At 51.7% G+C, this 22,242-nt stretch overlaps 1 non-coding gene across 1 annotated transcript; it reads right to left on the bottom strand.

Annotated features, from left to right (window-relative positions):
* Nucleotides 1-6,471: 6,471 nt before the first annotated feature.
* On the bottom strand, nucleotides 6,472-6,590 carry LOC131875551 (5S ribosomal RNA). Its single transcript, XR_009372413.1, has one exon. It is a non-coding gene; the product is annotated as a 5S ribosomal RNA (ribosomal RNA).
* Nucleotides 6,591-22,242: the final 15,652 nt, after the last annotated feature.

Here is a 22,242-nt window from a genome sequence, read left to right on the forward strand (position 1 = left end):
AAAGGGATGAAAAGGGAGGTTTATTATGAATGGCTAACCAATCTTGGGTAGATCAATAACAAGCCATGATGGGAATGGGTATGTTTATTATGGATGAATTGGTCATGAGTGTGTGCAAAGTGAAGTGATGAAAGAGAATCCTGAAGGCGGGAGGAGCAATGTCTCTACGCATGGCGCTGGTGACCCAATTTTCACCATGGTACTTGTCCAAGGCGCCACCGAAGTGGTTTTCACTATTGGATGAATATATTTCTCTTTACTTTTTTGATTTTTCAATGTTTTTTGTGTCACAAGACGCCTGTTTGCCAGGTTTTCACCAAGTAACGAAATTTTTTTTATTTTTTTTTTGTATTTTTGAAATTTTTGAATTTTTTTTTTTTTTTTGAAATTTTTTTTTTTTTTTTGTATTTTTTGAATTAGGATACTCTGAAGAGCTATGTGTAGAACCTGCGAAGGTGCATGCTGTTGATAGGATCCTCCAAAGGTTCACCTTCTGTAGTTGAGAGCTGATATGCACCAGATCCATATGCTGTTGTAATGATGTAAGGACCAAGCCAGTTTGGTTCAAACTTGCCCTTCTTCTCTTTGTCTTGTTGATTTTTAGGATTTTCTCTGAGAACCAAGTCACCTACCTCAAATGTGCAAGGCTTGACTTTATGATTGTAGCTGCGACTCATTCGTTGTTGGTAAGCCTTGAGATGATTGAAAGCAGTTTGTCTTTGTTCATCTAGTAGTTCCAGCTCTTGTAAGCGAGAGACCCTATAGTCTTCGTCACTGATGATGTTTTGCAAAGAAACCCGTAAAAAGGGTAGCTTGACCTCGATAGGCAAGATAGCTTCAGCACCATAGACAAGTGAATAGGGTGTAGCTCCTGTAGATGTGCAGACACTTGTGCGGTAGGCCCAAAGTGCAGGATTAAGTTGGATATGCCAATTACGACAAGCATCGTCGACTGTCTTCTTTAGGATTTTAAGAATTGTTTTTTTAGACGCCTCAGCTTGGCCATTACCTTGGGGGTAATATGGTGTGGAGAAACGATGGGAAATATGGAAGCGGTCACAGAGTTCACGAACATCCTGATTTTTGAAGGGACGCCCATTATCAGTGATAATGGAAACAGGAATACCGTATCGGCAAATTATATAGTTGAGGATGAACGTAGCAATCTGTTTTCCAGTAACTTGTGTGAGAGGCACGACTTCAATCCATTTTGTAAAATACTCTATGGTAGTGATAATGAATTTATGACCATTGGAAGAAGGAGGGTGAATCTTGCCTATGAGATCGAGTCCCCACTGACAAAAGGGCCAAGGAGACGCAAGTGGTTGTAGTTCTTGTGCTGGCGCATGTATGAGGTCTCCATGAATTTGGCATTGCTTACATTTCTTGACAAACTGATATGAGTCTTTCTCCATATTGGGCCAGTAATATCCAGTCCTGATGAGTTTCTTAGCCAAGGTAGGACCACTAGCATGTGGACCACATATCCCTTCATGCACTTCCCGTAACACAATCTAAGCTTTGTCACTTTCTAGACATCTAAGAAGAGTGCCATCTAGACCTCGTCGGTATAGTATATCAGCTAAAATGACATATCGAGAGGATTGGCGAATGAAAGTGCGACGTTGGTTATTTGATAGATCAGGAGGTAAAGTATTGTCACGTAGGTATGTGAAAATGGAACCATATAACTGGGATTCGGGACCAACAACACATAGCATCTCAGTAGGCATGATCTCATATGAAGGAACCAAAAGGTTATCCACCAAGAACTCATAGCGGGTCTCGTTTGGAGGTAGATCGATCAATGAAGCAATTGTAGCCATGGCATCTGCGGCATGATTCTACTCTCTTGGTATCTACTCAAAATCTATCTTTGTGAAGTGTTGTTTCAGATCATCCACCATTTGTTTATAAGGCATTAACTTTTCATCTTTTATTTGGTAATCATCAGTTGCTTGATGGATGACAAGTTGGGAGTCCCCAAAAACACGAAGTTCCTGGAGCTTCCATTGAACTGCAATTCGTAATGTTGTTGTTAATGCTTCATATTCCGCTATATTGTTAGTGCAAGGAAATGATAAGCGGTATAATTTTGGTATAGAATCCCCTTGAGGAGTTATAAAGAGGATGCCAACTCCTGCCCCATGCTGTGTGTATGAGCCATCGAAGTACAGTTGCCATGGTTTTGCATGTGACATTGTTAAAATGGATTCATTTGGAAATTCTGAACTTAGAGGAACATTATCTATCATGGGAGCATCTGTTAATTGATCTGTGAAGGCTTGTCCTTTTATTGCTTTTCTGTCCACATACTCGATGTCAAATTCACTCGGGATCATTACCCATTTGGCTAGTCGCCCAATAAGTGTTGCTTTATTGAGAAGATATTTCAATGGGTCTATCCTTGCAACTAACTTAGTCTTATGAGTGAGCATGTAATGTTGTAATTTCTGCGAAGCAAAGACCACGGCGAGACATGCACACTCGATTGGTGTGTAGTTTAGCTCGTATCCCACCAATGTGCGACTGATATAGTATACCGCTTTTTCCTTGCCCTCAGCAATTTGTTGTGCTAAGAGTGCCCCCAGTGCTGTTGGAGTAGCTGATATGTATAGTAACAGAGGCTGATCTGGAACTGGTGGCATCAAAACTGACAGATTTAGAAGATAATCTTTAAGCATCTGGAAAGCCTGTTGACAGTTATCATCCTAGTTGAATTTGATGTTTTTATGTAGCAGATGCTAAAAAGGATTACACTTATCTGTCAGTTGTGCTATGAATCTTCGGATGGACTGGAGTCTGCCTTGTAAGGATCGAAGTTGACTGATATTTCTTGGTGGTTGCATTTCCAAGATGGCTTTGACTTTTGCTGGATCAACTTCAATTCCCCTTTTGGATACAATGAATCCTAGGAGCTTCCCGGAGGTTACTCCGAAGACACATTTCTTGGGGTTTAATCTTACTTTGTATTTTTCCAACTGATCAAAGATGACTGAAAGTATGTTCAAATGTGTATTTCTATCTATTGATTTGCCCAAGAGGTCGTCAACATAATCTTCTACGGTTACATGCATGAGATCATGAAAGATAGTAGTCATGGCTCTTTGATATGTAGCACCTGCATTCTTTAGCCTGAAGGGCATGACATTCCAGCAGAAAGTTCCCCATGGACAAGTAAATGATGTTTTGTGTTGATCCTCGGGTGCGATCCTTATTTGATTATAACTAGAGAATCCATCCATCAATGATAACATTTCATGACCTGCTATGAGATCAACAATCAAGTCAATATTTGGTAATGGGAAGTCATTCTTTGGACAAGCTTTGATGATGTCTCTAAAATCTGTGCAAATTCTGATGCTGCGATCTGGTTTATTGACAGGCACTAAGTTGGAGATCCATTCGGGATAATCGATTGGGCGTATGAATCCGACATCCAATAACTTCTCAAGTTTTTTTTTGACTAGTAATGCCACTTGTGGATGCATTTTTCTTAATTTCTGTTTCACTGGTTTTGCCCTCAGTTTGACTGTCAAATGATGCATTACCAAATCCGGATCTAATCCAGGCATATCAGCGTATGACCAGGCAAAGTTGATTTGTCGCTCTTTGAAGAAACTTATGAATTTTGACCTTTCGGACTCTATCAATGATTGAGCTAGGAATATGTTGTGTGGAACCTCTTCTGTACCAATGTTTGTTTTGATAGTCTCCTCTACCAACATGGATGACTTTTCCTCATATGATGCTGGGAGAATGTCGAGCCTTCCATCTTCAGGTGCCTCAGAGAGGTTTTTGCCCTCAGATACGTCCTTTCTTTTTACTTTTTTGGGGTCAGACAGCGCCACAGTGTGGTTTTTGCCATAAGACCCTTGATTTGTTCTTATTTTCACATTTTTGCGACTGGAAGGTCCGACACCCTCACCAAAATATGCCACGCTATTAAGTTCTATAGTGTATCCCGCTTTATGGTCTCCAGGGGGAAGATCATCCCATATGCCAAGATAGTCAATAAAAGCTTCATCATTCTGGAATGTGTCAAACTGCCTGGGCGCGCGCGAAGTTGGAAGTTGGGTTAATTGCCCGGGCGCGCACCTTCGCCAGGGTGGGCACCTTGGTGCGCACACCTTAGCTGGGCTGCGCACCAGGGTGGGCTCAAGATGGCACCAGCATTCCCTTTTTTTCACTATCTTTCAAAACGGAAATTTTAAAATCTCATTTTTTTTTGCCTTTTATGGAAATTAGTGAAGGCATCGCATCAAAGGTGCACACCTCGCTGCCCACCTTGGTGTGCTCCGAGGTGCCCACCACAGTGCGCAACGCTGGGGCGAACCCAGGAGTGCCCCGATGTGTGCTCCAAGGTGCGGCGTGCACGAAGTCGGAGCCTGGTTTGCCCCAGGTGCGCACCTCGCGTGCACCTTCGCCGGGGTGGGCACCTTGGTGCGCACACCTTGGCTGGGTTGCGCGCCCTATGGGCACTATGGTGCACACCAAGGAGCGCTCCGAAGTGTGCTCCAAGGTGCGGCGTGCACGAAGTCGGAGCCCGGTTTGCCCCGGGTGCGCACCTCGCGTGCACCTTCGCCGCGGTGGGCACCATGGCGTGCACGAAGTCGGAGCCCGGTTTGCCCCGGGTGCGCACCTCACGTGCACCTTCGCTGGGGTGGGCACCTCGGCTGGGTTGCGCGCCCTAGTGGGCACCATGGTGCGCACCAAGGAGCGCTCCGAAGTGTGCTCCAAGGTGCGGCGTGCACGAAGTCAGAGCCCGGTTTGCCCCGGGTGCGCACCTCGCGTGCACCTTCACCGCGGTGGGCACCAAGGAGCGCTCCGAAGTGTGCTCCAAGGTGCGGCGTGCACGAAGTCGGAGCCCGGTTTGCCCCGGGTGCGCACCTCGCGTGCACCTTCGCCGCGGTGGGCACCATGGCATGCACAAAGTCGGAGCCCGGTTTGCCTCGGGTGCGCACCTCGTGTGCACCTTCGCCGAGGTGGGCACCTCGGCTGGGTTGCGCGCCATGGTGGGTACCAAGGAGCGCTCCGAAGTGTGCTCCAAGGTGCGGCGTGCACGAAGTCGGAGCCCGGTTTGCCCCGGGTGTGCACCTCGCGTGCACCTTCGCCGTGGTGGGCACCTTGGCTGGGTTGGGCACCATTGAGCGCTCTGAAGTGTGCTCCAAGGTGCGCACCATGGCCCTCCAAGGTGCGCACCATGGCGTGCACGAAGTCGGAGCCCGGTTTGCCCTGGGTGCGCACCTCGCGTGCACCTTCGTTAGGGTGGGCACCTCGGTGCGCACACCTTCTCAATGTTTTTTTGCCTTTTCTGGAAACTAGTGAAGGCAGTGCATCAAAGGTGCGCACCTCGGTGTGCTCCGAGGTACGAACCCGAGAGCGCTCCGAGGTGCGCACGGAGTCGAAAGTCGGGTTAATTGCATTGTTTTCCCTGGGTGCGCAACAAGGAGCGCTCCGAAGTGTGCTCCAAGGTGCGCACGATGGCGTGCACCTCTGGTGCGCACGATTCGGAGCTCGGTTTGCCCCGGGTGCGCACACCTTGGCTGGGTTGCGCACCTTTTGTGCGCTCCAAGGTGCGCACGAAGTCGGAGCTCGATTTGCCCCGGGTGCGCATCTTCGCCAGGGTGCGCACCTTGATGCGCACACCTTGGCTGGGCTGCGCACCTTGGTGGGCGCCATGGTGCGCACGAAGTCGGAGCTCGGTTTGCCCCGGGTGCGCACCTTGGTGGGCACCATGGTGCACTCCGAGGTGCCCAAGATTGGTGCGCACCAAGGAGCGCTCCGAAGTGCGCTCCAAGGTGCGCAGGGGCGCGCGAAGCTGAAAGTTGGGTTAATTGTCCGGTTTGCCTCGGGTGCGCACCTTGCGTGCACCTTCGCCAGGGTGGGCGCCTTGGTGCGCACACCTTAGCACCCACGTTTCCTTCATTTTAAATTTTTTTTTTTACAATCTCTCAAGTGGGAAATTCTATGATCTCAACTTTTTTTGCCTTTTCAGGAAACTTTTGAATGGAGCGCATCATTGGTGCGCTCCGAAGTGTGCTCCAAGGTGCGCACCTCTGGTGCGCTCCAAAGCTCTCTCCAGCTGCGTGCACCTGCCTCGGGCGCGCACTCGGCCCCGCCCAGCTTCGCTCACCTGTCCCGGGCGTCTGGTGCGAAACCTTAGAGTAAGAAACATCACTGTGCACCTTGGCCAACGTGCGCGACTCAACCGAGCGCGCACTGACCGAGGTGCACACCGAATTCACCTAGGTGCGCGCGCAGCACCTTGGGTGCACCGGGGTGCGCGCACAACGCCCGGGTTGCATCGTGGCCTGTGTGCTCGGGGCGCCTCGGGTGCGCGCTCGGTGTCGCCCCCGCGCGCACGGTAGTGCGGGCAGCGCACCCCGGCCCGGCCCGACCCCGACGAGAACGCAAACGGGCAAAAGGTTAATTCAAATAGCATTGCGACGCCCGGCGAAAAACTAAAAAAGGGTGCAACACCGGGACTTCTCGGGAGGTCACCCATCCCAGTACTACTCCGGCCCAAGCGCGCTTAACTGCGGAGTTCTGATGGGATCCGGTGCACTAATGTTGGTATGATCGCACCTGTTATGAGCTTGTCGCAGCGTGTACTTACCAAACCGCGACCCACGTGCGAATCCACCCCGACCACCCACCCCCGTCGAGGTGCACTCCCTCCCTCGCCAAGTGTGAGCCCTGCCCGGGTGCGCGCACCTTGCTAGGGCGTCGGGTGTGCACCCGGCCCGGCCTACGTGCGTGCACCTGGACGGGGCGTCGTGTGCGTGCAGTGTCCCGTCTGCAACGCGGTGCCCACACAGCACCTCGGGCGCAACGACCTGCGCTCACATGTGGGCCGAGTGCACCTTGGTGCATGTTCGGGGCGCCTCGGGTGCACGCTCGATCTTGCCCCGGTGCACCAAGGCGCTCGGTTTGCCCCGGGTGCGCACTTGGTGCAAGGTGGGCACCCAAAATAGGGATCAAGCACCAATACACAAGTTTCGGGATGCAAAATGGGACCCAAGGACCACAAATGCGTTCCAAGACCCATGATGGTTCCACGAGAACAATAATGTGTTCCGAGACTTAATAAACAAATATTGGGTTTTAGGAGAAGAAACATGCTCTGATGCCCAAAACGAGAATCGACCCCGAAAAGGCCACAGGCCAAAAGTGGGTTGCGAGACAAAAAAAAATGGGACCCGAGGACCAAAATTGGGTTCCCAGGTCGAAGACAGGGCAACCGGACAAGAAACGACCTCTAAGGCTCGAAATGAGTCCCGACGACTAAAACTTGACAAGAAGCACCCATCAGGCACCCAACTCGACACCCATGGGATGCCGACCCACCCGGGCTTCCACCTAGCACACCTTGGCACCCACCCACCCTGGCACCCAACCTCGCACCCAACTTAGCACCTTTGAACCCACATTGGCACTCACCCTGACCCTGGCACCTTGGAACCCACATTGGCACTCACCTTGACCCTGGCACCCACCTTTGCACTCACCTTGGGACCCACCCTGGCTCCCACCTCGGCACCCACCCAGACACCCACCTTGGTTCCTTGGCACCCACCTTGGATCCTTGGCACCCACCCCGACACCCACCTTGGCACGCAACTTGGCTACTTGCCACCCACCTTGGCTCCTTGACGCACACCTCGACAACCACCCCGTGACCTACCCTGGCTAGGGTTGGTGCACACCCACCCTGGTGCCCACCTTGGCACCCACCCTATGACCCACCTTGGCACGCACCTTAGTACCCACCCCGTTACCCACCCTGGGACCCACCCCGTGACCCACCTCCGCTAGGGTGGGTGCACACCCACCCTGGTGCCCACCTTGGCACCCACCCATCCTAGCACCCAGCTTGTGACCGACCTTGGAACCCAACCTCGCACCCGTCTTGGCCAGTGTGGGTGCGCACCCATCCTGGCACCCACGTTGTGACACACCCTTTGACCCACGCACCCTAGCACCCACGTTGGCACCCATCTTGGAACCCAACCTAGCAACTTGGCACCCACCCCGTGACCCACCTTGGCATCCACCATAGCAGTCGCCCACTTGGCACCCACCTTGGAACCCAACTTGGCACCCACCTTGGCACCCACCTTGACACTTGTGGACCCACCTTGCCACTCACCCTAGCATCGACCCATCCTAGCACCCACCCTGGCACCTTTGCACCCTAGCAGTCACCCATCCTAGCACCTAACCTGTGACCCACCTCGACACTCACCCTCGCACCCACCTTGGAACCCAACCTAGCACCCACCCACCCTGACACCCACCCTTGCACCCACCCTGTGACCCATCTTGGCACCCACCCATCCTACCACTCAACCTATCGCCCACCTTCTCACCCACCTTGGCATCCACCTTAGCACCCACCCACACTGGCACCTTGGCACCCACCTTGGGCAAGGTGGGTGCACACCCACCCTGGCACCCAATTTAGAACCCACCGAGCATGTTACCCACCTTGGCACCCACATTGCAGCCCACCCTAGTACCCACCCTATGACCCACATTGGCATCCACACCCTAGCACCCAGGCACCTCGACACCCGCCTTGACACCCACCCTAGCACTGAACCTGTGACCCACCTTGGAACTCACCCTAGAACCCACCCACCCTGTGAACCACCTTGGCATCCACCTTAGCACCCACCCACCTTGGCACCCACTCTAGCACTCACCCATCCTAACACCCAACTTGTTACCCACCTTGGCACCCGCCCTCGCGTCCACCTTGAAACCCACCCTAGCACCCACCCACGCAGGAGCCCACCTTGGCACCCAACCTAACACCCACGCATCCTGGCACCCAACTTGTGACCCACCTTGGAACCCACCCTAGTACCCACCTTTGAACCCACTATATCACCAACCCACCTTGGCACCCACCCTATGACCCTCTTTGGAATCCACCCTAGCACGCACCCACCCTGGCACCCACCATGGAGCGCACCCTAGCACCCACCCACCTCGGCACGCACCTCAACACCCACCTTGGTGTGCGCACTGCGCCAACCTCTCAAAGACCCTATGTGGTGCGCTCCAAAGTGTACACCTTTGGTGCGCTCCAAGGTGCGCACCTTTGGTGCACACCAAAGTGTGCACCGAGGTGAGCACCAAAGTGCACTCCAGGGTGCACACCAAGGCGCGCACCTTTGGTGCGGTCAATGCAAACGAATTCGGAAGTTGGGGTCGATGTCCTAATCGTTGCTGCAGACTACACGTATGAGAATCGGACAAATAGCTTTATATAGGGGAGGTGTTGCGTTTGATGGGTCGACTCCCCTGGTTGTGTGCACTGCACCAACTTCAAAGACCCTGTCTTGTTTAAGAAGTCGAAAGTTGGGGTGGACGTCCTAATCATTGCTGCAGACTACGCATGTATGAGAATCAGACAAATAGCTTATATAGGGGAGGTGTTGCGTTCGGTGGGTTGACTCCCCTGGTTGTGCGCACTGCGCCAACCTCAAAGACCCCGCATTGCAGAAGAAGTCGGAAGTCGGATTTTGGTGAGCACCAAGGCGTGCACCTTTGGTGCGGTCAACGCAGACGAATTCAGAAGTTGGGGTGGATGTCCTAATCGTTGTTGCAAGCTACACATGTATGAGAATCAGACAAATAGCTTATATAGGGGAGGTGTTGGGTTTGATGGGTCAACTCCCTTGGTTGTGCGCATTACACCAACCTCAAAGACCTTGTTTTCATTAAGAAGTCAAAAGTTGGGGTCAATGTCCTAATGGCTACTGCAGGCTACACATGTATGAGAATCGGACAAATAGCTTATATAGGGGAGGTGTTGGGTTTGATGGGTCGACTCCCCTGGTTGTGTGCATTACGTCAACCTCAAAGACCTTGTTTTCGTTAAGAAGTCAAAAGTTGGGGTCGATGTCCTAATTGCTCCTGTAGACTACACATGTATGAGAATCAGACAAATAGCTTATATAGGGGAGGTGTTGGGTTTGATGGGTTGACTCCCCTAGTTGTTCGCATTACACCAACCTCAAAGACCTTGTTTTCGTTTAGAAGCCGAAAGTTGGGGTCGATGTCCTAATTGCTCTTGCAGGCTACGCATGTATGAGAATCAGACAAATAGCTTATATAGGGGAGGTGTTGGGTTTGATGGGTCGACTCCCCTGGTTATGCGCATTGCACCAACCTCAAAGACCCTGCATTGCGGATGACGTCGAAAGTCAGAGTTTGGTGTGCTACAAGGTGTGGTCGAAGGTGCTCACCTAGGTGTGCACCTTTGGAGCGCACGAAAAGTGCCCTCCAAAAGTGCACACCTTTGGAGCGCACGAAAAGTGCCCTCCAAAAGTGCACACCTTTGGAGCGCACGAAAAGTGCCCTCCAAAAGTGCGCATCTTTGGAGCGCACAAAAGTGCCCTCCAAAAAGTGCCCTCCAAAAGTGCGCACCTTTGGAGCGCACAAAAAGTGCCCTCCAAAAGTGCACACCTTTGGAGCGCACGAAAAGTGCCCTCCAAAAAGTGCCCTCCAAAAAGTGCCCTCCAAAAGTGCGCACAAAAGTGCCCTCCAAAAAGTGCCCTCCAAAAGTGCACACCTTTGGAGCGCACAAAAGTGTCCTCCAAAAGTGCGCACTTTTGGTGCGCACCAAAAGTGCGCACCAAGGCGCTGGTTCGGTCGTTGCAGGCGAGTTCGGAAGTTGGGGTCGATGTCCTGAGCGGAGGTGCAAACTGCACAGGTTTCGGAATCGGACAAATAGCTTATATAGGGGAGGTGTATGCTTCGATGGGTCGACTCCCCAGGTTGAGCGCACCGCACCAACCTCAAAGACCCTACGGTATGGATGAAGTCAGAAGTTGGGTCCAATGACCAATTCGATTAGTAGGTTTTCTCATGAGGTCGGAATTTGGGTCCGATGACCTGCCATGTGCAGGAAGGCGAATGTTGGCACTGTGCGTTGCAAGGTGCACACCAAGGCGCTGGTGCGGTCTTTTTAGTCGAGTTCGGAAGTTGGGGTCGATGTCCTGATCGGAGGTGCAAACTACACAGGTGTGGGAATCGAACAAATAGCTTATATAGGGGAGGTGTATGCTTCGTTGGGTCGACTCCCCGGGTTGAGCGCACCGCGCCAACCTCAAAGACCCTACGGTATGGATGAAGTCGGAAGTTGGGTCCGATGACCGATTCGATATGTAGGCATACTCGCGAGGTCGGAATTTGGGTCCGATGACCTGCCATGTGCAGGAAGGCGAATGTTGGCACTGTGCGTTGCAAGGTGCGCACCAAGGCGCTGGTTCGGTCGTTGCAGGCGAGTTTGGAAGTTGGGGTCGATGTCCTGATCAAAGGTGCAAACTACACAGGTGTGGGAATCGGACAAATAGCTTATATAGGGGAGGTGTATGCTTCGATGGGTCGACTCCCCGGGTTGAGCGCACAGCGCCAACCTCAAAGACCCTACTATATGGATAAAGTCGGAAGTTGGGTCCGATGACCGATTCGATTAGTAGATATCCACAAGAGGTCGGAATTTGGGTCCGATGACCTGCCATGTGCAGGAAGGCGAATGTTGGCACTGTGCGTCGCAAGGTGCGCACCAAGGCGCTGGTGCCGTCGTTGCAGTCGAGTTCGGAAGTTGGGGTCGATGTCCCGGTCGGAGGTGCAAACTACACAGGTGTGGGAATCGGACAAATAGCTTATATAGGTGTCACGGGCTTTGGGAGTTAAGCCTGTGCGGCACCGACAAGTCCCGATCCGACTCGGATCCGTTCAAGGTCAGAGACCTTCGGCCTACGCCTCGTCCCTTCCAAAATTGCGCTAAAGCGGAATGCACAATGAAAATGCAGATCGACCCTCTCCCAAAATGCATAAAAGGATACAGGATGCAATGCGGAATAAGATAGACAACACAACATTCAAAGGTGGGGCGAGGTGCCCAAATCCTTTATTATGATCCTCAAAGATTACAATGCTGGATAGAACTCAGTATTGAGAAATACTGGTTGCCCCCAAATGGTTTGCCCAGCCAGCCAATCTGACTCGGACAATTACAAAGAGTCCCTTCGACTCAGACTGGGATCGACTCGCTCGAGAGGAGAACCAGTTAGCTCCTCGAGGTGCCAGATCGCCAAGTCATAAGACCCCAATGCTCGCCTGAGCACTAAAGTCCCTCGCTGCAATATTCGCACTCAGCCCTGAGACGACGAAAACTCGCATCTGTCTGCTCGTCTGCTCGCTGCCGAATGCTCGATCGCTGATGATCGCTTGATGCTTCTGCTTCTGATTGCCAAGAATGAGCATCCCGCTCATCTTTTATACTGGAGGGTCGGACCCAAATAAAAGAGCCGTTGGGCGGATAGGGTTGGCCCCAAAAGAAATCCCGCCAATGAAAAATTAGCGCCCATATAGGTCCGGACTCAAATGAGTTAAGTCCGCGCTAAAAGAAGTCATCGGCCAAGTCCCATGTCGGCCCCCGCCAAAGAAATAAAACATGTCGGCCCCGCCGATGAAATGAATTAAGTCGGCTGTGTGAAACACCAACTCCATGTCGGCTATGCAAAAGAAAGAGTTCCGATGCAAAATGGAACCCCACTAAGGCTGGTCCTGATCCAAAAACTGTGCAAGTATTCTGCCGAATGCAGACCCGTTACATCCTCCCCCACTAAACTAGTGGCGGCGCCCTCGACGCCAGCACCCCTGCACAAAGCACTGGGAGGCATTGACCCAGAAATCTACTCCTATCTGGGCGGGTTCCTCCTGGAGAGGAACTCCATGATTATCTCCTCGTCTCGCCATAACGACTCACTGCGTTCCCAGGAAGCGGAGTCGCGTCCCTGTCCTTCGAACATCACCAAGAACTCACGGATGCCGTTCTTGCCTCCTCCTCGTGTTCGCATTGCAAGGACCTGGCTGACTCTGCGGTCCGGATTGTCCAACACATTTGCCGAGCCTCTGTTCAGAATGTTCCTTGTCAGGTCTTCCTGATCTGGATGATGCGGTCTCAACTGAGAGACATGAAACACTGGATGTGTTTTGAGGTGGAGGGGTAAGTTGAGTTGGTAGGCGACGGGATTGATCTTCCGAATTACTCCGAAAGGCCCATCAAATCGTCTCACCAACGAAGCACTCAGCCCCTTTGGGACTTTGAATCGGTCCTGATCCATGCGAACCAAAACTTTGTCGCCAACATCAAACTCCATTCGACGCCTGTGCCTGTCAGCAAACTTCTTCATCCTGTCTGAAGCCTGGGTGAGATGGTAACGAGCCAAGTCCACCTTCTCATTCCAGCTCTTCAACCGTTCTGTTGCATCAACATTCTCCCCCTTGTAGCCTGCCAAAACTGTGTGGGGTGAAAGAGGTTGTTGGCCCGTAGCCAACTCAAAAGGATTGAACTTCGAGGACTCACTCCTCTGCAGATTGTAGGAGAACTAGGCCACATCCAACAGCCTAGGCCAGTTCCTCTGGTCCGAGACTACAAAGTGCCTTAGGTAGTCTTCCAGGATGCCATTAATCCGCTCCGTCTGTCCATCAGTCTGGGGATGGAACCCAGAACTCATCAGAAGTCGGGTCCCAACAATCTTGAACAACTCCTGCCAGAAGCTCGAAGTGAATCGAGGATCTCGATCACTTACGATGCTCAAAGGTATGCCCCAGTTTTTGACCACATTCTTGAAAAAGAGTTCGGCCGCTTCCTCGGCTGGACACGAAGTCTTGCATGCGATGAACACAGCGTACTTGCTGAATCTGTCTACAATGACCATGATGCTCGAAAGTCCGTCTACTTCCGGTAGCTGTGTGATGAAGTCCATGCTCGCACTTGCCCAAGGTCGCACAGGAACGGGGAGAGGATGCAACAAGCCCGCCGGCTGCAACATTTGAGCTTTGTCTTGCTGACAAGTGAGGCAAGTCCTCACATACCTCTCAACATCGTCCCTCATGTTAGGCCAGTAGAAGCCTCTTTCCAACAAGGCCATTGTTCGCTTCTGCCCCGGATGTCCTGCCCAAACAGAATCATGACACTCCTGCAAGACCTCCTTGCGAACATCTCTCCACTTCGGAAGGTAGACTCGGTTTGCGGCAAAGTACAGAAGTCCATCCTGAAGTGTGAACTTCCGAGTTCGCCCAGCTTGCACCTGCAAGACAATCTGCCACGCCTGCGAGTCATTTTCCAGACCCTCCTTGATCTTCTCAATCATGTCTTCGTTTAACACAACTTGGCTCTGGCCCAAGAGTTCTAAAGCACCAAGCTGTGCTTTCCTGCTAAGTGCATCGGCTACCACATTATGTCGCCTCGGATTGTATATCAGCTCGAAGTCGAATTCTGCTAGGAATTCTTGCCACCTCGCCTGCTTCGGGGTGAGCTTAGACAGTCTTGAAATAAGTGGAGCTGACATTGTCTGTCTTCACTATGAACGGCACACCCAGCAAGTAATGCCTCCAAGTTCTCAAACAGTGCACTATCGCAGTCATCTCCTTTTCATGCACCGAGTAGTTCCTTTCTCTGTCATTCAACTTCCGGGACTCATATGCCACAGGATGCCCATCCTGCATCAAAACTCCGCCCATGGCATAGTCGGACGCATCGGTTTGGACTTCAAAAGGTTTGCCATATTTCGGCAAAGCAAGGACTGGCTCCTCAGTCAACTTGTCTTTCAGCATTTCAAATGCTGACTGCTGCTTATCGCCCCATTTCCATCCGCGATCCTTCTTCAACAGGTCCGTCAAAGGGCTCGCAATTCGGGAGTAGCCTGCTACAAACTTGCGGTAGTAGTTAGCTAAACCAAGGAACTGTCTCACCTCGTGCACATTGCGAAGCGGCTCCCAGTCTCAGATTGCCTGAAGCTTCTCCGGGTCTGGTCGGATCTGTCCATGACCAAGAATATGGCCCAGAAACGGCACTTCCTCCTGCGCAAAGGCACACTTCTCCTTCTTTGCGAACAGCTGATGTTCTCTCAACAAGGCAAACACCTCCTGAAGGTGCTTCTTGTGTTCCTCCATGTCTCGACTGTATACCAAAATGTCATCCAGATACACAACAACGCACTTGTCCAACAATGAGCGAAACACATCGTTCATCAAGGTGCTGAAGGTTGCAGGAGCGTTAGTGAGACCAAAAGGCATGACCAAAAATTCATAGCTACCATACCTCGTCGTGATTGCGGTCTTCTCCTCATCACTTGGCGCGATCCTGATCTGATAGTAACCCTTCCTTAGGTCCAACTTGGTGAACACTCTTGCATCGACCAGTCGATCAAAGCTATCCGCTATGAGAGGTAACGGATACTTGTTCTTGATGGTGAGCTTGTTCAAAGCTTGATAGTCCACACACATCCGAAGGCTTCCATCCTTCTTGCGCTGGAACAATACTGGAGCAGCATAAGGTGATCTGGAGGGACGCAAGTACCCCGCCTCAGCGAGCTCTGCCAGCTGCCTCCTCAACTCCTCCATCTCCGGTGCAGAGAGTCGATAAGGAGCCTTCGCTGGTGGTCTTGCTCCTGACTCCAGTTCAATCCTGTGATCAACGTGCCTCCTCGGTGGCAACACAGCTGGGAGCTGGTCTGGCATAACATCCGCAAACTCGGACAACACTTCCTGGATCGCCGAGGTGTTAGAGGGTCCCGAAGACTCTCCTTCATCCCAATCTCCAATCAGTGCGGCCAAAAACAACTCCTCCCGCCTTCCCTTGCCGACCTGCTTAGCACTGAGCGCATTCAACAGGAGGTCCTGTTCTACGCTCTTCATCATCGGAACCATACTCGGTCTGCTTGGATCCAATATCAGCAAACAGCCCAAGTGTGGCACAACAGCTTCTGATGCCGACCTCAAGAACTCCTGCCCGAGTATGAGGTCGAACTCATTCATGCCAATGGCGATCAAATCAAGCGCACCCTGCCACGATCCAACTTGGATGACTTCCTTATGGATCTCACCGCTCACCTGCTGCGCGGGTGCGGTCACGGCCTTGAACTGATTCGAAGTGGGCTCGATCTTGAGTCCAAGCTTCTTCGCTCGGCATGCGGAGATGTAGTTGTGAGTGGCGCCTGAGTCCACCATAGCTAGCACCTTCTTGTTGCCAAAGAAAGTCTCCACAAAACACAACTCGTGCTTATCGGCCACTTCGGTAGAATGCTGCACTGCATTGAGGAGCTGCAAGGTGCTCATTGCGGGCAACTTCTTCTCCTCGAACAACAGCGCGTTGATCCTACTCCGATCTAGACAGCTCCGTGCCTAGTGATCATCTTTGCCACAGATGAAGCACCCTGGATCACGTTCCTTCTTCTTCTCAGTCTGTGCGTGATCTTTCTTCTTTGGTTTGCCTTCTCCATTCGACTTCTTCGGTTTCTTTTTCCTGGGCTCGCCGTTATGATCAGAAGGAGGTCCGCCTCCCTTCTTCTCTTTCCGGCGGAAGTTCTTCTTGTAGTCCGTTCGAGCTCCACCAAAGCCCCTAGCTGCATCTCCCTTATAGTCGAGCAGCCCATCCGCAACTGTGATCGCCTCGGCCAAAGTCTGAACTTTTTGTCTCCTCAGCTCATCCTTCGCCCAGGGTTGCAGACCCTTGGTGAAGAGGAATAACTTCTCGAAGTCACTCAACTTGGTGCATTCCAAATCCAACACTTGAAATGCCTTGACATACTCCCGTATGGTGCCAGTATGCTTGAGTTCATCGAACTTGGATCGGATGATCCAATCCGAGTTCCCAGGACGGAATTGATCATGAAGCGCTGCCTTCAAGTCAGTCCAGGACTTGATCGGTTTTACCGTCTTCCCAGCGCATTCATCTGCCTGATGCGTTGGCCACCACAGCTTCGCACTGCCGGTAAGGTATGTTGCAATATCCTTGACCTGTGCCTCATCAGACATCTTCGGTGCACACGACAGGTACTCCTCAACATCCCAGAAGAAATTATCAAGTGCCTTGTCGTCGTGCTCACCGTCATAAGTTCCAACTCGAGTTGCCTTAGAACCATGCATTCCGCCCTGCAACAACGAATGGAAGATCTGTTGGCCCTCTTTGAGGAAACGGATCTCTCCCCTCAAAGACTCTATCTGTTCCGCCAGCTTCGACCACTCTGCCGTCATGCGCTCCTCGAGGTCGGACTGTTCCAACTCCTCGAGTCGATTTTCATGGTCTTGGAGCCAATCGCGGTGCTTCGGATCTTTCCCCTTCGAAGACACCTTCGCATCCTTACTCTCAAGTTGCACGACCTCCACTTCATGCTGACTGTCTGTATCTGCCATCTCGATCTGCACAACTCCGGATCTGATCCGAAGCTCTGATACCAACTGTCACGGGCTTTGGGAGTTAAGCCTGTGCGGCACCGACAAGTCCCGACCCGACTCGGATCCGTTCAAGGTCAGAGACCTTCGGCCTACGCCTCGTCCCTTCCAAAATTGCGCTAAAGCGGAATGCACAATGAAAATGCAGATTGACCCTCTCCCAAAATGCATAAAAGGATACAGGATGCAATGCGGAATAAGATAGACAACACAACATTCAAAGGTGGGGCGAGGTGCCCAAATCCTTTATTATGATCCTCAAAGATTACAATGCTGGATAGAACTCAGTATTGAGAAATACTGGTCGCCCCCAAATGGTTTGCCCAGCCAGCCAATCTGACTCGGACAATTACAAAGAGTCCCTTCGACTCAGACTGGGATCGACTCGCTCGAGAGGAGAACCAGTTAGCTCCTCGAGGTGCCAGATCGCCAAGTCACAAGACCCCAATGCTTGCCTGAGCACTAAAGTCCCTCGCTGCAATATTCGCACTCAGCCCTGCGACGCCGAAAACTCGCATCTGTCTGCTCGTCTGCTCACTGCCGAATGCTCGATCGCTGATGATCGCTTGATGCTTCTGCTTTTGATTGCCAAGAATGAGCATCCCGCTCATCTTTTATACTGGAGGGTCGGACCCAAATAAAAGAGCCGTTGGGCGGATAAGGTCGGCCCCAAAAGAAATCCCGCCAATGAAAAATTAGCGCCCATATAGGTCCGGACTCAAATGAGTTAATTCCGCGCTAAAAGAAGTCATCGGCCAAGTCCCATGTCGGCCCCCGCCAAAGAAATAAAACATGTCGGCCCCGCCGATGAAATGAATTAAGTCGGCTGTGCGAAACACCAACTCCATGTCGGCTATGCAAAAGAAAGAGTTCCGATGCAAAATGGAACCCCACTAAGGCTGGTCCTGATCCAAAATCTGTGCAAGTATTCTGCCCAATGCAGACCCGTTACATAGGGGAGGTGTATGCTTCGATGGGTCGACTCCCCGGGTTGAGCGCAACACGCCAACCTCAAAGACCCTACGGTATGGATGAAGTTGGAAGTTGGGTCCGATGACCGATTCGATACGTAGGCATATTCACGAGGTCTGAATTTGTGTCCGATGACCTGCCATGCGCAGGAAGGCGGAATTTGGGTCCGATGACCGAGTTGATGGCGTGCCATGCGCAGAAAGGCAAAATTTGGGTCCGATGACCGAGTTGATGTTGATGGCCCGCCATGCGCAAGAAGGCAGAATTTGGGTCCGATGACCGATTCGAAGGCGTGCCATACTCAGAAAGGCAGAGTTTGGGTCCGATGACCGAGTTGATATTGATGGCCCGCCATGCGCAGGAAGGCAGAATTTGGGTCCGATGACCTGACATATGCATGGAGTCTAACTCGGGGGCCGACGTTCGATTCGATGACTTGCATTGTGGGTAAAGTCGGAAGTTGTGGTCTTTGACCCGATTCGATGACCAGACTTCGGCTGCTTGAGAATCGGACAAATAACTTATATAGGGGATGTCACGGGCTTTGGGAGTTAAGCCTGTGCGGCACCGACAAGTCCCGACCCGACTCGGATCCATTCAAGGTCAGAGACCTTCGGCCTACGCCTCGTCCCTTCCAAAATTGCGCTAAAGCGGAATGCACAATGAAAATGCAGATCGACCCTCTCCCAAAATGCATAAAAGGATACAGAATGCAATGCGGAATAAGATAGACAACACAACATTCAAAGGTGGGGCGAGGTGCCCATATCCTTTATTAAGATCCTCAAAGATTACAATGCTGGATAGAACTCAGTATTGAGAAATACTGGTCGACCCCAAATGGTTTGCCCAGCCAGCCAATCTCACTCGGACAAGTTCCAAAGAGTCCCTTCGACTCAGACTGGGATCGGCTCGCTCGAGAGGAGAACCAGTTAGCTCCTCGAGGTGCCAGATCGCCAAGTCACAAGACCCCAATGCTCGCCTGAGCACTAAAGTCCCTCGCTGCAATATTCGCACTCAGTCTTGCGATGCCGAAAACTCGCATCTGTCTGCTCGTCTGCTCGCTGCCGAATGCTCGATCGCTGATGATCGCTTGATGCTTCTACTTCTGATTGCAAGAATGAGCATCCCGCTCATCTTATATACTGGAGGGTCGGACCCAAATAAAAGAGCCGTTGGGCGGATAGGGCCGGTCCAAAAGAAATCCCGCTAATGAAAAATTAGCGCCCATATAGGTCCGGACTCAAATGAGTTAAGTCCGCGCTAAAAGAAGTCATCGGCCAAGTCCCATGTCGGCCCCCACCAAAGAAATAAAACATGTCGGCCCCGCTGATGAAATGAATTAAGTCGGCTATGCGAAACACCAACTCCAAGTCGGCTATGCAAAAGAAAGAGTTCCGATGCAAAATGGAACCCCACTAAGGCTAGACCCAATCCAAAATCTGTGCAAGTATTCTGCCCAATGCAGACCCGTTACATCCTCCCCCACTAAACTAGTGGCGGCGCCCTCGACGCCAGCACCCCTGCACAAAGCACTGGGAGGCATTGACCCAGAAATCTACTCCTATCTGGGCGGGTTCCTCCTGGAGAGGAACTCCATGATTATCTCCTCGTCTCGCCATAACGACTCACTGCGTTCCCAGGAAGCGGAGTCGCGTCCCTATCCTTCGAACATCACCAAGAACTCACGGATGCCGTTCTTGCCTCCTCCTCGTGTTCGCATTGCAAGGACCTGGCTGACTCTGCGGTCCGGATTGTCCAACACATTCGCCGGGCCTCTGTTCAGAATGTTCCTTGTCAGGTCTTCCTGATCTGGATGATGCGGTCTCAACTGAGAGACATGAAACACTGGATGTGTTTTGAGGTGGAGGGGTAAGTTGAGTTGGTAGGCGACGGGATTGATCTTCCGAATGACTTCGAAAGGTCCATCAAATTGTCTGACCAACGAAGCACTCAGCCCCTTTGGGACTTTGAATCGGTCCTGCTCCATGCTAACCAAAACTTTGTCGCCAACATCGAACTCCATTCGACGCCTGTGCCTGTCAGCAAACTTCTTCATCCTGTCTGAAGCCTGGGTGAGATGGTAACGAGCCAAGTCCACCTTCTCATTCCAGCTCTTCAATCATTCTGTTGCATCAACATTCTCCACCTTGTAGCCTGCCAAAACTGTGTGGGGCGAAAGGGGTTGTTGGCCCGTAGCCAACTCAAAAGGACTGAACTTCGAGGACTCACTCCTCTGCAGATTGTAGGAGAACTGGGCCACATCCAACAGACTAGGCCAGTTCCTCTGGTCCGAGACTACAAAGTGCCTTAGGTAGTCTTCCAGGATGCCATTAATCCGCTCCGTCTGTCCATCAGTCTGGGGATGGAACCCAGAACTCATCAGAAGTCGGGTCCCAACAATCTTGAACAACTCCTGCCAAAAGCTCGAAGTGAATCGAGGATCTCGATCACTTACGATGCTCAAAGGTATGCCCCAGTTTTTTACCACATTCTTGAAAAAGAGTTCGGCCGCTTCCTCGGCTGGACACAAAGTCTTGCATGCGATGAACACAGCGTACTTGCTGAATCTGTCTACAACGACCATGATGCTCGAAAGTCCGTCTACTTCCGGTAGCTGCATGATGAAGTCCATGCTCACACTTGCCCAAGGTCGCACAGGAACGGGGAGAGGGCGCAACAAGCCCGCCGGCTGCAACATCTGAGCCTTGTCTTGCTGATAAGTGAGGCAAGTCCTCACATACCTCTCAACATCGTCCCTCATGTTAGGCCAGTAGAAGCCTCTTTCCAACAAGGCCATTGTTCGCTTCTGCCCCGGATGTCCTGCCCAAACGGAATCATGACACTCCTGCAAGACCTCCTTGCGAACATCTCTCCACTTCGGAAGGTAGACTCAGTTTGCGGCAAAATACAGAAGTCCATCCTCAAGTGTGAACTTCTGAGTTCGCCCAGCTTGCACCTGCAAGACAATCTGCCACGCCTGCGAGTCATTCTCCAGACCCTCCTTGATCTTCTCAATCAGGTCTTCGTTCAACACAACTTGGCTCTGGCCCAAAATTTCTAAAGCACCAAGCTGTGCTTTCCTGCTAAGTGCATCGGCTACCACATTATGTCGCCCCGGATTGTATATCAACTCGAAGTCGAATTCTGCCAGGAATTCTTGCCACCTCGCCTGCTTCGGGGTGAGCTTAGACTGAGTCTTGAAGTAGGTGGAGCTGACATTGTCTGTCTTCACTATGAACGGCACACCCAGCAAGTAATGCCTCCAAGTTCTCAAACAGTGCACTATCGCAGTCATCTCTTTCTCATGCGCCGAGTAATTCCTTTCTCGGTCATTCAACTTCCGAGATTCATATGCCACAGGATGCCCATCCTGCATCAAAACTCCGCCCATGGCATAGTCGGACGCATCGGTTTGGACTTCAAAAGGTTTGCCATATTTCGGCAAAGCAAGGACTGGCTCCTCAGTCAACTTGTCTTTCAGCATTCCAAATGCTGACTGATGCTTCTCGCCCCATTTCCATCCGCGGTCCTTCTTCAACAGGTCCGTCAAAGGGCTCGCAATTCGGGAGTAGCCTGCTACAAACTTGCGGTAGTAGTTAGCTAAACCAAGGAACTGCCTCACCTCATGCACATTGCGAAGCGGCTCCCAGTCTCGGACTGCCTGAAGCTTCTCCGGGTCTGGTCGGATCTGTCCATGACCAAGAATATGGCCCAGAAACGGCACTTCCTCCTGCGCAAAGGCGCACTTCTCCTTCTTTGCGAACAGCTGATGTTCTCTCAACAAGGCAAACACCTCCTGAAGGTGCTTCTTGTGTTCCTCCATGTCTCGACTGTATACCAAAATGTCATCCAGATACACAACAACGCACTTGTCCAACAATGAGCGAAACACATCGTTCATCAATGTGCTGAAGGTTGCAGGAGCGTTAGTGAGACCAAAAGGCATGACCAAAAATTCATAGCTACCATACCTCGTCGTGATTGCGGTCTTCTCCTCATCACCTG

This window comes from Cryptomeria japonica, chromosome 4 (genome assembly GCF_030272615.1).
Source record: "Cryptomeria japonica chromosome 4, Sugi_1.0, whole genome shotgun sequence".
Classification (NCBI taxonomy): domain Eukaryota; kingdom Viridiplantae; phylum Streptophyta; class Pinopsida; order Cupressales; family Cupressaceae; genus Cryptomeria; species Cryptomeria japonica.